Source organism: Gigantopelta aegis, chromosome 3, assembly GCF_016097555.1.
Source record: "Gigantopelta aegis isolate Gae_Host chromosome 3, Gae_host_genome, whole genome shotgun sequence".
Taxonomy (NCBI): domain Eukaryota; kingdom Metazoa; phylum Mollusca; class Gastropoda; order Neomphalida; family Peltospiridae; genus Gigantopelta; species Gigantopelta aegis.
In genome coordinates, this window is record NC_054701.1 from 11,517,819 (window position 1) to 11,533,679 (window position 15,861).

The 15,861-nt window shown below is 37.2% G+C and overlaps 1 long non-coding RNA gene across 1 annotated transcript; it reads right to left on the bottom strand.

The window, feature by feature from the left end:
* Window positions 1-425: 425 nt before the first annotated feature.
* On the bottom strand, window positions 426-2,429 carry LOC121367308. Its single transcript, XR_005957357.1, has 2 exons — window positions 2,131-2,429; window positions 426-827 (listed from the first exon to the last, which is right to left on the bottom strand). It is a non-coding gene; the product is annotated as an uncharacterized LOC121367308 (long non-coding RNA).
* Window positions 2,430-15,861: the final 13,432 nt, after the last annotated feature.

Genomic DNA, 15,861 nt, shown 5'->3' on the forward strand with positions numbered 1-15,861 from the left:
CGTACCAAATTTGAAGATGAAACTATCGTTAGAATATTGTTGGGTGATGGTGGTTATGCATGCAGATACTACCTGATGACACCATTTGCTGATCCGCAGACACCCGCTGAGAGAAGATACAATTTTTCTCATAAAAGAGCACGTTCTTTTATAGAACGCCTGTTTGGAGTTTGGAAAAGATTTCCTTGTTTACATTTTGGAATACGTTTGAAACTGTATCGTACCCTTGTTCTGATTTCTGCAGCAGCAATTCTTTACCAGCTATTAAAACTGTGGAATGTGCCACAGATGAGCAGCAGATGAGGGAGACGTTATGAATGATGACAATGATGACAACAATGACAACCTGTACGACAATCTGCCAACACTGGATCAAGCTGTAAACAGACGTGCAACCATTCGTGGACAAACAAGAAGACGTGCTATTGTGGAAGATAATTTTATTAACTGATAAGGTATATCAGCAGTTATTTTTGTTTTATTTTTTCATTTTCTATTTTCAATTTCAGTCATTCTATTTTCAAATTATGTTCAGTTTCCATATTTTAAAGTTCTCTTGTAATTTTTCATTTTAACACGATGTTCAATTTTTCCGAATTTTAAAATTGTATCCATTTCTTTACAAGTTGCTTGCTTTCTTTTTGCAGTTGTAAGTGATTTCTTATAAGACACACTTGACAGCGATGAAGTAGCAGGTGCCGGTTGTAGTTGATCAACAGTTCCTGTTGACGTACCAGATGCACTGACTGCAACATTTTCAGTTACCTCAGACTGAATGTAGGATGACTGCAACTTTTCCATTGTGATTTGGACATCAGATGAGATATCTGTAACATAAAATTATTATTGTATCCTTATGATATAAACACTGTATTGTATTTTTGAAATTTGTCATATTAAAATTTAATTCAAGCAATTTAATAAACACCGTGCTACGGTTTTGTCTAATATAGGGGCGGGACGTAGCCCAGTGGCAAAGCGCTCGCTTGATGCGCGGTCGGTCTGGGATCTATCCCCGTCGGTGGGCCCATTGGGCTATTCCTCGTCACAGCCAGTGCACCACAACTGGTATATCCAAGGCTGTGGTATGTGCTATTCTGTATGTGGGATGGTGAATATACAAGATCCCTTGCTACTAATTGAAAAATGTAGCGGGTTTCATCTCTGTGACTGTGTCAAAAATTGCCATAAATTTGACATTGATGATGATGATAACTAGTTTAACGTGCCCATATACCACTAGGGTTTCGAACACGCCCATCTCGAGTCCGACCTCCGATAAGATCAGTGGCCTGGCTCGGGATTGAGGGGGGGGGGGGGGGGTTGAAAATGGGCAGAATTTTGAAAATAGCAATTAGTAAAAAAAGTTAATAGAATAAATAAAAAAAAAATTAAAAAGGTTACAAGCCAAAAATTAAAAAGAATTGACTGCTCGGCCGAATATTTATATAATTTGGAGCATTTTAGAAGGACAGTCCAAAATTAAATAAGAGAAAGAAGAGAGGGTCGGACTAATTTAATAATATTAAAAACAAAAAAGTAATTTCGACATAAAATTTTGAACGCAGATCTAAAAGTTTAAAGTCCGATCGATATGTCCACGCGAGTGGCCTCGTTAAGGCCGTTTGGGTGCACAGCTTAAAGGGACGAGATGGGTTGCATCCCGTCAAGAAAACCCCTAGATTGACAGTCGATAGACGTTGAAGGTGTAGTGCTGTGCTGAAATACAGATCTTGAGAAGCCGGATCCGGCATTCAATAGCCGATGATTAATACAACAATGTGCTCTAGTGGTGTCATTAAAAAACACAAATTTCTGTTTAATATAGGTAACATTATTGATAACAGAAATAGATTCAAGGGGCAGGGGTGGGTGAGTTGGGGATTAAACCCCCGTTCGCCCAACATTTTTCCCCCTTGCATGTGATAATTATCAGTTTGTATACAGTACAGAAGTAAAACAAATTAAAATTATATGTCTGCCCGTCCTATACAGAAAAAAAATAAAAAAATATGAGAAAACTATTTTTTAAAAACAAATTTATATGGCCTGAAATTGTTAATAAATGAATTTAAGATATTATAAAAAACAAAGTTATAAATTATTTTTATAACTAAAATATACACGTACCATTTTCATTCAGTATTGCATCATCATCAAAATTATTAGGCAAAGGGTCGTATATATTTTGGATAATCCATTCAACCGCGTTATCTTCAGTAGTTGGACTATGTACAGAAGAGCCACCCCCGGTGCGGAACGTTTCCTGCCTCACAATGCTTTTTTGTTTTTTGGCCCTTGTTTTGAGGTTTTTCCAGCATCTTTTTGTTTAGTTGTACAATTTCGTGTGCGTTCGTCTGCACTGGATTTAGTGGTTATTGTCTTCCATGCACTTTCTTTTACCCCGTTGCTTCTACTATCTGTTGTTGTTTTTTTGTCCTCGACAACATCCCTGTGTTCACTAATAATAGAAATAAGTATTTCACGTTCATATGAGGTATAATTGTTACTACGGGCTGTCATAACTGACCAAAACATGAAAATGTGCATGAAATGTCCGCTTCGTGGAACAGCCTGGTTTAGTTGAGCGAGATAATGATTTCGCACGTGAAATAGGATCTGAAATGAATCATGGTTTATTATGATCTCGGTTTAGTTGATCTTGACCGAAGGTTTAAACCTAGCTGCTTTGAGCTGTCAACGAGAAATTGACCCTAATGTATCAAGATGGCTGACGCAGTGAATACGTTTCGGTGATGCTCTGCGAAAAATGAGTGAACGACTTGTCAAGTGTGGTGTATTACTGGTCTTTTGTTAATACTCATATTCCTATATTGGTATTAATATTTACGACAAGAAGTAGTGTATATATTGAAATATTCGGGCTTTTAGTCTAAAAATTTAACACCAAACACTAAACAGTGACGTCACACCTATCGCCCACTTGCTGCACGGACAGCCATGCTAAACTTTGTAAATGTGTTTTATTTTTGCCTGTTTTGATGGAAATATTTGCTGGCGAAAATCGGCAAAAGCGAAAAGATATTACTCCTCTTCACTCGGCATCTGAACAAAAACGTTCTAGGTCATTTGTGAAACCAGTCATGTCGGATTCTTCGGACGAAGTTAGTGAGGTGCTTAGTTTAACAAAAAGTGATATATCCGCCACTGCTATCGAAGATAAAAACAGTATGATATCGGAGCTTCACACCCTGATAGAAACAATAACCAAACCGCTAAAAGGTGAAATTGATAAACTTCCAACTACAAATGCTGATTTGAAAACCGAAAACGAGACATTATCCTCAAAAACCGATGATTTGGAACAGTACACACGTAGATACAGCTTCCGAGTTACAGGCTTAACGGAAAGTACAAACGAAAACACCGATGATATTATTATCTGTTTTGCAGAAAATGCATTAAAGATTAAATTAGATAGACGGGAAATTGATCGTTCACATAGGTTAGGTACTCCAGGGAAATCTCAGAAAAGATCAATTATCGTCCGATTTACCCATATTAAATAAGGCGTCGTTTATACAAGGCCAGGGTAGCACTGAAAAACTACAAAACACCTGATGGAAACAAAGTGTACATCAACGAAGACATGACGAAAATAAAACACGATCTCTTCATGGAGAGAAACTACGCCGTGATGGTAAACGTTCTCAAGTGTGGACCAGTGATGGTAAACTATTTGTCAAAAAACACCCCAAGCGAAACCAGCAACGCCGAATATGTTCGTGATCTGAATGAATTAACAAAATTTCTGAAAGTTAAAGTCTCGTTGTCTAGCACTCAGAAAACTTAAGAACAATATTTATACTATTTTCATATATCATGAGTTGAGTATGTTTTCTGTTTTCCCTTGCATGTACAAAAATTATGCCGAGTGTTATTGGCATTTTTTACAAAAATGTAAGTGGAAATCATTGAACTTGTGGCGTTCTATATATTTGATTACTACAGTTTAGATACTGTAATACGTCATTTTGTTTTTATTTCATAATAAATATCTTTAATGTTTTTGTTGCCATATAACAACGTAACTATCGTCTGTGTTTTGATAAACTTTATTGCACAGGTTATGAGACCTTAGTATAAACTAATAGTTTTTCTCTAGTAGTTATACTCATAGGCGAGTAATCTGCTGGTTCAATGTAATGTATTGATGTGTATGCACGGTATGTACGTTGGTGTGACGAGCAACTAGCATACGGACTTTTGTATAATATGCGCCTGTTCTATCGATATACCTGTACCCTGAAGTGTTTTCAATACGCATAGTTCGATAATCTGTTATCAAATGTTTGTAAAATGCACATTGATTACTTTAATATTGAAAGTAACACAACATGTTCTGAACGAATAGCGCGTGCACAATAGATATATACTCCTCGAAAAGGGAAACGCATGGCAACATTTTATTCTAATGCAGTAAATTATTGTTATTATTATTATTATTATTATTATTATTATTATTATTATTAATGTGTACACATATTTACTTACAATAGTATGAACTTTATAAATTAGTAAAAAATAAAATAATAATAATAATAAATTTAAAAAATAAAACATTATTAAAGTATGTGTTTCTTTTTTGGAAGAGTATAAAACGTGGAGTTGGGAATCTTTCAGTTAGCACAAAACCTTAAAAATATTCAGCTAGATGCTCTTTAGAACAATTTGTGCTGCTGTTAGGGGAACTTCACACGATCTTATTTATAAAGAAACCGATTTCGCACCACTCTCAAAAAGGCGTGTACAACACAAATTATGCGTGATGTTTAAACTGTCAAATAACTTGTTACCTACTTATTTAGCTCTTCATTTACCACAACCTATCTGTGAAACAAATCCATACTCTTTACGTAATGCAGATCACTTGAATACTTACTTTTGTTGTACAACGCTCTTTGAAAATTCGTTCTTTCCTTCGTCAGTTAAATTATGGAGCTATTTCTCGTTCCAGCCAGTGCACTACAACTGGCATATCAAAGGCCGTGGTATGTACTACCCTGTCTATTGGTTGGTGCATATAAAATCGAAAAGAGTAACCCATGAAGTGGCGACAGTAGGTTTCCTCTCTCAATATATGTGTGGTCCGTAACCATATGTCAGACGCCATATAACCGTAAATAAAATGTGTTGAGTGCGTCGTTAAATAAAACATTTCTTTCTTTTTTAAAATTATAGAATAATACATCTTCTAACATCAAAAACTGTTAATCATCAACTAGGTTCAAGCATTCAACTAATGCAACTGAACCTATCCCATCATACTTTTATTATGGTGAAATCCTTCAGCAGATACTACAGTCGACTTAGAATGGGTAACAGTAACCTAGATGGTCATAAATGTAAGCGTCATATCTTAGATAATCCAAAATGTGCTTGTGGGCATCATGTGGAAGATGCTGAACATTTCTTGTGTCATTACCCATTTACAGAAATATGTACATGTTAATCATAACATTTTATTATTTGGCGATCTACACTCAACTAATCAGGAAAATATAGACATTTTAAAATCCGTTCATGACTTAATTGTAAGCACTAAACGTTTTGAAACATAGCACTGTTACATTTCTCTACCTGTCTTATTTCTCTACCTGTCTTATTTCTCTGTACGTACTTTTCCTTTATTATTTACTGTTATGTTTTATTATTGTTAGTTATTATATGTACTTAGTCTGTAATCTTGTCACAGCTTGTTTGTAAACAAATGTAGGAAAAGGTCATAATATAGGCTTGTAGCTTGTCGACCAATCCCACCAGAAAACAAAATGGAATAAATATTGTTTAAACAAAACATGTTTACTGTCAAAACGCATTTGGACATAAACTTATGAAAAATACCAGGGCTCGAAATAGGAAGTAAAATATGGCCTGTTTTTATTATTATTATTTTTTAACAGCAGGCCGAAAGAAATATGGTCTGCTAAAAAAAATTATGCCCTGCTGGGTTATTGTTGTATTATAGTGGAAATCTCTGCCTACCCTGTGGTAGATAACAATTCCGTGTTTTACTATTTTCGCTTTATAGAGTTAGTTATCGCTGGCTAAGAGAGCGACCATATCCGTCCAAATGTCCGTCTAGCTCTCGAACGACAGATTGTTAATCTAACTTAGTTATACTGTTATGTCCTGCAAAGTATGTTTTCCACTCGTGATCTTTGTTCCCAAATTCTGACACATTAAAATAAAAACAATTCCCAAATGGTCGCATTTACACCATTTGACCGTTTACCCTGGCTGTCCAAACGTGCATGCACGTGACCAAATGTTGCTACAGTGTGTAAACTACAGGAGGGGTATTATCCATGGAAAGGTTTGTATCGCGATATTTCATGATATGTGTTCCCAATATCACGATAAAATACATACAATAATATATTATTTCAAACAGCTTCGATACTATTTTAAGGAAGGAAGGACATGTTTTATTTAACGACGCACTCAACACATTTCATTTACGGTTATATGGCGTCAGACATATGGTTAAGGACTACACAGATATTGAGAGAGGAAACCCGCTGTCGCCACTTCCTGGGCTACTCTTTTCGATTAGTAGCAAGGGATCTTTTATATGCAACATCCCACAGACAGGGTAGTACATACCACGACCGTTGGTATGCCAGTCGTGGTGCACTGGCTGGCGAGGGGAAATAACCCAATGGGCCCACCGACGGGGCTATTTTAAGGAAGGATTCAAACAAAATAAAGTAAATTCATGATACTGGATGAGATTTATATAAATTTCCATACAGTATGTCAGATCACTGTAATGGCGTCTATTTAAAAAATTTACCGTCGTCTGCCATGATATTTAAGACTGCAATCGTAATGATAGATCGCTAAACTACAGCTGAAATCCACGATAACTATATTTACGACTAATATCGGATAATTGCGAAAATTACCGAGTGTGTCGGTACTACAGACAATGTATCGCAATTCGTATTAATTCCCTTGCGAATCATAATACCGCGCATTCTTTCGAAACTAGGTTTTTTTTCTTAAAATAGCAGCTGTTTTGTTAACACTTTAGGCCATTGTCTACAGTCTCGTGCACCCGTACGCCACCCCAAATCTATCACATTATGTTTTTGGGTGTGTTTTTTTTAGAAACCCTAGTATGTATCAACATGAAACAAACTGGTAACAGAAAAAACAACTTGGGATCCACTACTAATCTTTCAGCAGTATTGGAGGATACCCTAGAAAACATGTTTTTCATTGACGTCACGCCATAATCGATACCCACTATATTTTGTATACGAAAATGTCCATGCAGGCATTATGTTATATCGAACCAAAGGTTATGACCTACTGGTCAGTATGGCATCCACTAATAATGTAGAATACTAAAATATGATCAAATCATCATTAAGTAACCACAACCCACATTTCCTTTCCGGATTCCCTTACAATATTCCAATTTGTATAATATTTTCGTTTTCACAAGAACATATCGACGCGATAATAATTTTATATCCAAACCAGACGCGACCATAACGACAGTCTTCTTTATAAAATTGTTATCAACATTAGAAACCGCCAAGAAAAAGTTGTTAGATTAGTTAATATATGTTTGTCGCTCATGTCGCGCGACAAAACATAGAAACAATTACTATCGGTATTGTGTCGTGCGCTGACTACAACAATCTGTCGCGCCGTACGTGAGCGATTAGGATGCAGCAATTGAAACCAATGGTGTTTTTTTTTTAAAGTCGCCCGCATCGCTCGCGTCGCACGCATCCGGATACAGCTTAACTTTACAATTTTCTCTTGTTGGAGTACGTGAGTTTCAGTAATATGACAAACTGCAGCAAATGCATTTGTATGTGCTTCAACCAAATCTAGATACATCTGGCGACTAAAGTAAAGTTTGTTTTATTTAACGACGCCACTAGAGCACATTGATTTTGTATCTTATGGTCTTAACATATGTTCATTCTGACACTGTTTTTTTTTAGAGGAAACGCGCTGTCGCCACATAGGCTACTCTTTTACGACAGTCAGCAAGGGATCATTTATTTGCGCTTCCCACAGGCAGGATAGCACAAACCATGGCCTTTGTTGAACCAGTTATGGATCACTGGTCGGTGCAAGTGGTTTACACTTACCCATTGAGCCTTGCGGAGCACTCACTCAGGGTTTGGAGTCGGTATCTGGATTAAAAATCCCATGCCTCGAGTGGGATCCGAACCCAGTACATACCCGCCTGTAGACCGATGGCCTAACCATCTGGGCCCGGTTGTTCGAAGCCTAGGTTAACTTAATCACTGATTAACACCAACTGTGAGTTAAATTCCATAACCCAGGGTTGGCTAATCACTGGTTAAAAAACCGTTGCTGAAACACACTTTTAACTCTGGGTTAGCAAACTCAGGGTAGTTTTCACTAACCCAGGGTTAGTTTTCAATAACTCTGGGTTAAGTGCAGTTAACCAATCAGTGTAAAGTAAATGTACTTCCTGTTGTCAACATTAAATCTGCCTGTCAGTACTGCTAGTGCTTCTGTAATTTTCAAAAATGAACAGCAATAAACAGAAAAGGTGAGGAATACGATTTATTGATAATGATAGATAATTGTAGACTATGATGCGTAAAATATTGAGACAATTAGTGAAAACAATAAGACAAAAACTAGTGGGAAAAAGCAGTTGCAAAAACATACCAGGTTATATTATTAAGGTTCATGACAGGACATTGCGGCATCATCGGTTTGGTTTCGCACACAATAAATAAATCACATGTTACTGTAATATTTTATATGTCATTGTAACAGCTTGTATAGTTTTTAGCTTTCATCATTTAAGCTTTTCTATACATGAAAAATATAAATATACTAAGTGTCCTTGCCTGATCAATGTGGAACAGACAATTGTTTTGACAGGGGGTGAAGATTACCTAGAAAGCTATGTCCCATCGTTCACACGTGTTTTAATTTCAATGACGTCAGTATTCGAATGACATCACATTACATGTTCCTACAATAATAATAATAATAATAAACTAATCTAAATATTTCCATTTTTAAAAAGCTGAAAATCTTTCAGTGAAAAATTGCTTTTTGTATGTGTGTTTAATAGTTATGAATACATATGGCTGTAATTAAAAATGGAGCTAAAATGAAATGTTTAATATTGTGTGTAAAAAAAAGAGGCTGACCTTGAGCTAGGAATGTCTGACGTTTCACCCCCAAGTTAGTTCGCCCCATAAAAGTTCGACCCCAACATATTACCAGTTAGCCCAACAAAAAAGAAGTTCTGTTCGCCTCCACTTGGGGTTTGGTGTATCTGTCCTTGAACGAAGATAACAAGAAATAACCATGAAACAGACTACGTGTATTATACATCTAGGTAAAATAAGTTATGTGGTCACTGACAGCCATACGCTATTGTTTAATGTCACTTGGAAGGAAATTCAAATTCACGTAGAAAAAAAAATCAAATTATAATTTGGGCCTTACTTTAAATAAAATGTTTAATATTCATATATTAGTACACGTATATATATATGTAATGCAGATTTTAATAAGCTGGAATGAGAGATTGCCCATTACAGCCATGACACGACAGGTGCTACTAAGTCAAAAGCCCTTCGATTTACACCGACCAAACTGCCGTGCTGATAATTACTAGTTAACTGTAAATTAATCATTGCATGCATTTCCTGATGACGTTTATCTTCTTGATACTTAATTACTAATAACCGCAAATGACCTCATTCGTTAATCTCACTAGTAAGGAAAAGGCATAGAAATACAAATAAATTTTGCACTAATAATTCTAAAACTGTTACTTGATCACGACGGATACCTTTTCGTGACCCATAGTTAAATGGCCGATTGTAAGCTTTGATTTTTACGTCTGTCAAATAGTTACTCATTCCTGCACCCTTTCTCATGATGAATAAATTCAACATATCAAGGTGTCAAAAATATAAAATAATATTGGTTATTTTGATGTTATCTTTAAATGAAAAATAAATCAAGTTAAAACATTTGCCCTCTCAAAATTTGTGAGAGAAGTGACTTCGCTCTATTTGGACCTCGCGTAAGGCCTGCATAGTAGTCTTATCACCAAAGCAGCAACCTAATTTGTTTTAGTTCCAATTTAACTAAATCCCTTTTGGATTTAATTTAATTTAAATTTAATTTTAATATTTTAACAGACTAGATCGGTTCCCCTTTCTTGATCCTCTTGGTAAAACGAACAAACAACTTTCACCAAAATCAACTTTATTTAATATTTGACATATTTACGGGGGAGGGGGTGGGGGGCGAACTCAGAAATAGTTGAGACGGCAAAATATATATTAAAAAATCGGAGAATGGGTCCACCGAGGTGATTAGATCCTATGACGCAACTAACTCAGGCGAGCGCTCAACCGACTGAGCTAGATCCCGCCGGGTCAAACTGGGAGCGAACTAGCTTGGGTACGAAACATCTGCTACCTTTGACGAATGATTTGGGTCTGCTCCCAGCAGTAAAGTATAAACAGTCTTGCAATTTATGTTTTTAATTATTCATACTGTTATTTAATGGACAATTTAATGATAAGAGACGGTGTCCCGATATTGACCCCCCCCCCCCCCCCCCAACCCCAATTCGAAAACAAAATCAATGAACCAACTATTCTACGTCATTTATTATTTTTTCACGGGAATTTGACGTCACTGTAATTTATGCCGATACTCTATTTCAGCACAATTTTACATTTAAAACGCATATAAACATACAAATGGAATCAAATTCGCCACTCTTAATCACTGGTTAGACATTTATCCGCAGGTCAGAGCTGCTTTAACTTTAACCCAGGGTTAGGGTATATTGAACTTATGGCTAGCGCTAGCCAACGTTCGAACAACGCATTTTTCAATCGGTAATTAAATTTAACTCTGGGTTAGGCACTTAACCCAGGGTTATCGCTAACCCAGGTTTCGAACAACCGGGCCCTGGCGACTATTTCCATCTGTACTCCACCATTTTGGTGGTCTCTGCATACAGTTTATATAACAATACTTGTGGAACGTGCTTCGCATGTAAAAGATCATGACATCATGTATGTGCTTGAAGCTTCTCATCATGTTTTAGTCATCGCTACAACTGTCTTCCAATATCAAACTCAAAATTGTTCATACCTTGAGTGGTCCATAACCCTTTACTTTCTCTTTTTTCCTCTTAAACTCGGATCCACAGATGATGCAGTCTGGTTAGAAAATAATTTTGTCACTGTCTAATGAACGTCTGTGTCTCATATGATATGGCTTTGTGGATTTAGATAGCAAACATTTGCTTGTAGTTGGATCCAGTCTGTTTAGATTTTCTGTGAAACACTTATAGCATTGTCACTGAAAGCCACGATGTTTCTCAAATATACTTGGTATAAGATCACACGCTTTTGTCATCATAAGGCTGGAATTAGTGTTGAGCAAGTCTTCTTTCCTTGATCTCCTGCAATTTAACCAAATTTGCTTGAGCGTCCTTGTTATCATACAGCAGCTATAGCTCTCCATAGTTATTTTAAACCCTCAATATGAACTATGCATATAGCCTTGAATGTCTTTTTAGAAGATCCTCGTTTCCGTTTCAGAGGTCGACCTATTTCTATGCTGCCTGTGGGATCTGTCATTAAAACATCTCCATCACAGAAAGTACCTGGAAATATAAACAAAACCTTAATAGATATCAATAATACTATCAACAAAAGTTGGTGTGGTATGCTTAATATATGTATTTAATTCCTGTTGATGAGTTGTGGCATATTTATTGTTTTCGGTAATTAAATGTTATCGACTAACAGAGACTTTTTAACGATTGTAATTACATATCAAATATATTTTTCTGCATAACATATTAGTGGCTGTACAGTAAACGTGTTTCTGATCGTACTAATATTTTTGTACTAGGTTATATTTCATTTTATTTTCTAAAAATTGCTTTTTGTCGTACGTACGAAATTATTGGAAGACAAAATCCAGTTTAGGCTTCTTTCAGATATTAAGAAGACCAGAAACACGTTGAATAAACAAACACTAAACAAGAAAATGTATTTAATATGTAACTTTAATCGTAGAAATATTTTATTAGTTGGAAACATCTTACAATGCAGCAAATTCAGGAATGTCCCTTTAAAGAATGTACAATATTCTTATTTCTGCACATAATGATAAGTCATTAAACGTGTTCTGCCCTGCAAATAAACTCATTAAATCCTACAAACAAAATTGATTTCTACATAAATAGATTGGTTATATAAAATAAATACTACAAACCAGCTTCGTAAATGATGAATATTTCGACAGCATCCGATTTTGATGAATGTGGTGTCAGATGAAAGCTACGATAGTGTAGAATATCACGAAGTAGGAAGCAGATTACTCACAGTCGATGTCTTCTTGTGACAAAAAATATGTTAGACATTGGAATGTTTTAGAGAAAATCTGCAAATGAACGTGGGGTGTGGTCATATCTTTATTGGGTATTTTACATTAGTGTATGTCATATTGACCAGTAGATCGTAAGCTTTAGTTTGATATATAATACATGCCACTGAAGCATGCGTGGACATTTTGGTAGTACCATTCAATAATGGTGTAATATTACTAGTGGATCCGTTTTCGAACTGGTTTGATTCATGTACACGATATACTAGGTTTTGTAAAAACCATAATGTAGTAAGACTGGGGTGGGTGCGGTGAATGTGCGGTGCATGTGCACAAGGATCCTATGTAGCCCATAGCCTACGTGTTTGGCAGGAGTTTTACATTTCCCCAGTTCTATACAATATATGTACGGTTAGGCTTAGGATCAGGATTAAGAGCATATATGGGAAAATTGAAAACTCTTTCCTCTACGCGTTTTCCGAGGAACTCATCTCTCTCTCTCTCTCTCTCTCTCTCTCTCTCTCTCTCTCTCTCTCTCTCTCTCTCTCTCTCTCTCTCTCATTTGGTTCATTTCTGCCTGTGTGGGTGTTTTGACTTGTTTAAGAAAAGCATATTATTGTTTTCACTTTCAGGAAATTAAAACTGCAATATCAAATGCCTCTTATATAAAACGTAAAGAACAACGACAAACGTCGTGGTAAACATTTCGTCGTTTTTTTCAACAAGCAACTGCGTTTGTCATGATCCCAGTGATGTCATATAAACATGTTTTTGTCGTTTGGTTTTTAAAAAGATAGTAGTAAAAAAGTTTCTTTTGTTTAACGACACCACTAGAGCACATTGATTAATTAATCATCGGCTATTGGATGTCAAACATTTGGCATTTTTGACTCGTAGTCATCAGAGGAAATCCGCTATATTTTTCTTAATGCAGCAAGGGATCTTTCATAAGCACTTTTTCACAGACAGGAAAGCAGATACCATGGTATTTGACCAGTTGTGTGGGGGCGGGACGTAGCCTAGTGGTACAACGTTCGCTCGATGCGCGGTCGGTGTGGGATCGATCCCCGTCGGTGGGCCCATTGGGTTATTTCTCGTTCCAGCCAATGCACCACGACTGGTATATCAAAGGCCGTGGTATGTACTACCCTGTCTGTGGGATGGTGCATATAAAAGATCCCTTGCTGCTAATCGGAAAGAGTAGCCCATGAAGTAGCGACAGTGGGTTTCCTCTTTCAATATCTGTGTGGTCCTTAACAAAATGTCTAACGCCATATAATCCTAAATAAAATGTGTTGAGTGCGTCGTTAAATAAAACATGTCTTTCTTTGACCAGTTGTGGAACACTGGTTGGAACGAGACAAACCCAATCGGTTGAATGGATCCATCGAGGTGGTTCGATCCTGTGACGCAAGTACCTCAAGTGAGCACTCAACCGACTGAGCTAAATCCCGTCCAACATACTACTAAGCGTCACTACTGAAGGGTCACTCATATTGTTAGTACTACACCTGTTAACAATACCCGTCCAAGATACTACTAAGCGTCACTACTGAAGGGTCACTCATATTGTTAGTGCTACACCTGTTAACAATACCCGCCCAAGATACTACTAAGCGTCACTACTGAAGGGTCAGTCATATTGTTAGTGCTACACCTGTTAACAATACCCGTCCAAGATACTACTAAGCGTCACTACTGAAGGGTCACTCATATTGTTAGTGCTACACCTGTTAACAATACCCGTCCAAGATACTACTAAGCGTCACTACTGAAGGGTCACTCATATTGTTAGTGCTACACCTGTTAACAATACCCGTCCAAGATACTACTAAGCGTCACTACTGAAGGGTCACTCATATTGTTAGTGCTACACCTGTTAACAATACCCCCGTCCAAGATACTACTAAGCGTCACTACTGAAGGGTCACTCATATTGTTAGTGCTACACCTGTTAACAATACCCGTCCAAGATACTACTAAGCGTCACTACTGAAGGGTCACTCATATTGTTAGTGCTACACCTGTTAACAATACCCGCCCAAGTTACTACTAAGCGTCACTACTGAAGGGTCACTCATATTGCTAGTGCTACACCTGTTAACAATACCCGCCCAAGATACTACTAAGCGTCACTACTGAAGGGTCACTCATATTGCTAGTGCTACACCTGTTGACAATACCCGCCCAAGATACTACTAAGCGTCACTACTGAAGGGTCACTCATATTGGTAGTGCTACAATTGTTGACAATACCCGTTCAAGATACTACTAAGCGTCACTACTGAAGGGTCACTCATATTGGTAGTGCTACAATTGTTAACAATACCCGTTCAAGATACTACTAAGCGTCACTACTGAAGGGTCACTCATATTGGTAGTGCTACAATTGTTAACAATACCCGTTCAAGATACTACTAAGCGTCACTACTGAAGGGTCACTCATATTGCTAGTGCTACAATTGTTAACAATACCCGTTCAAGATACTACTAAGCGTCACTACTGAAGGGTCACTCATATTGCTAGTGCTACAATTGTTAACAATACCCGTTCACGATACTACTAAGCGTCACTACTGAAGGGTCACTCATATTGCTAGTGCTACAATTGATAACAATACCCGTTCAAGATACTACTAAGCGTCACTACTGAAGGGTCACTGATATTGCTAGTGCTACACCTGTTAACAATACCCGTCCAAGATACTACTAAGCGTCACTACTGAAGGGTCACTGATATTGTTAGTGCTACACCTGTTAACAATACCCGTCCAAGATACTACTAAGCGTCACTACTGAAGGGTCACTCATATTGTTAGTGCTACACCTGTTAACAATACCCGTCCAAGATACTACTAAGCGTCACTACTGAAGGGTCACTCATATTGTTAGTGCTACACCTGTTAACAATACCCGCCCAAGATACTACTAAGCGTCACTACTGAAGGGTCAGTCATATTGTTAGTGCTACAATTGTTAACAATACCCGTCCAAGATACTACTAAGCGTCACTACTGAAGGGTCACTCATATTGGTAGTGCTACACCTGTTAACAATACCCGCCCAAGATACTACTAAGCGTCACTACTGAAGGGTCACTCATATTGGTAGTGCTACAATTGTTAACAATATCCGTCCAAGATACTACTAAGCGTCACTACTGAAGGGTCACTCATATTGTTAACAATACCCGTCCAAGATACTACTAAGCGTCACTACTGAAGGGTCACTCATATTGTTAGTGCTACACCTGTTAACAATACCCGTCCAAGATACTACTAAGCGTCACTACTGAAGGGTCACTCATATTGCTAGTGCTACACCTGTTAACAATACCCGTCCAAGATACTACTAAGCGTCACTACTGAAGGGTCACTCATATTGCTAGTCCTACAATTGTTAACAATACCCGTCCAAGATACTACTAAGCGTCACTACTGAAGGGTCAGTCATATTGTT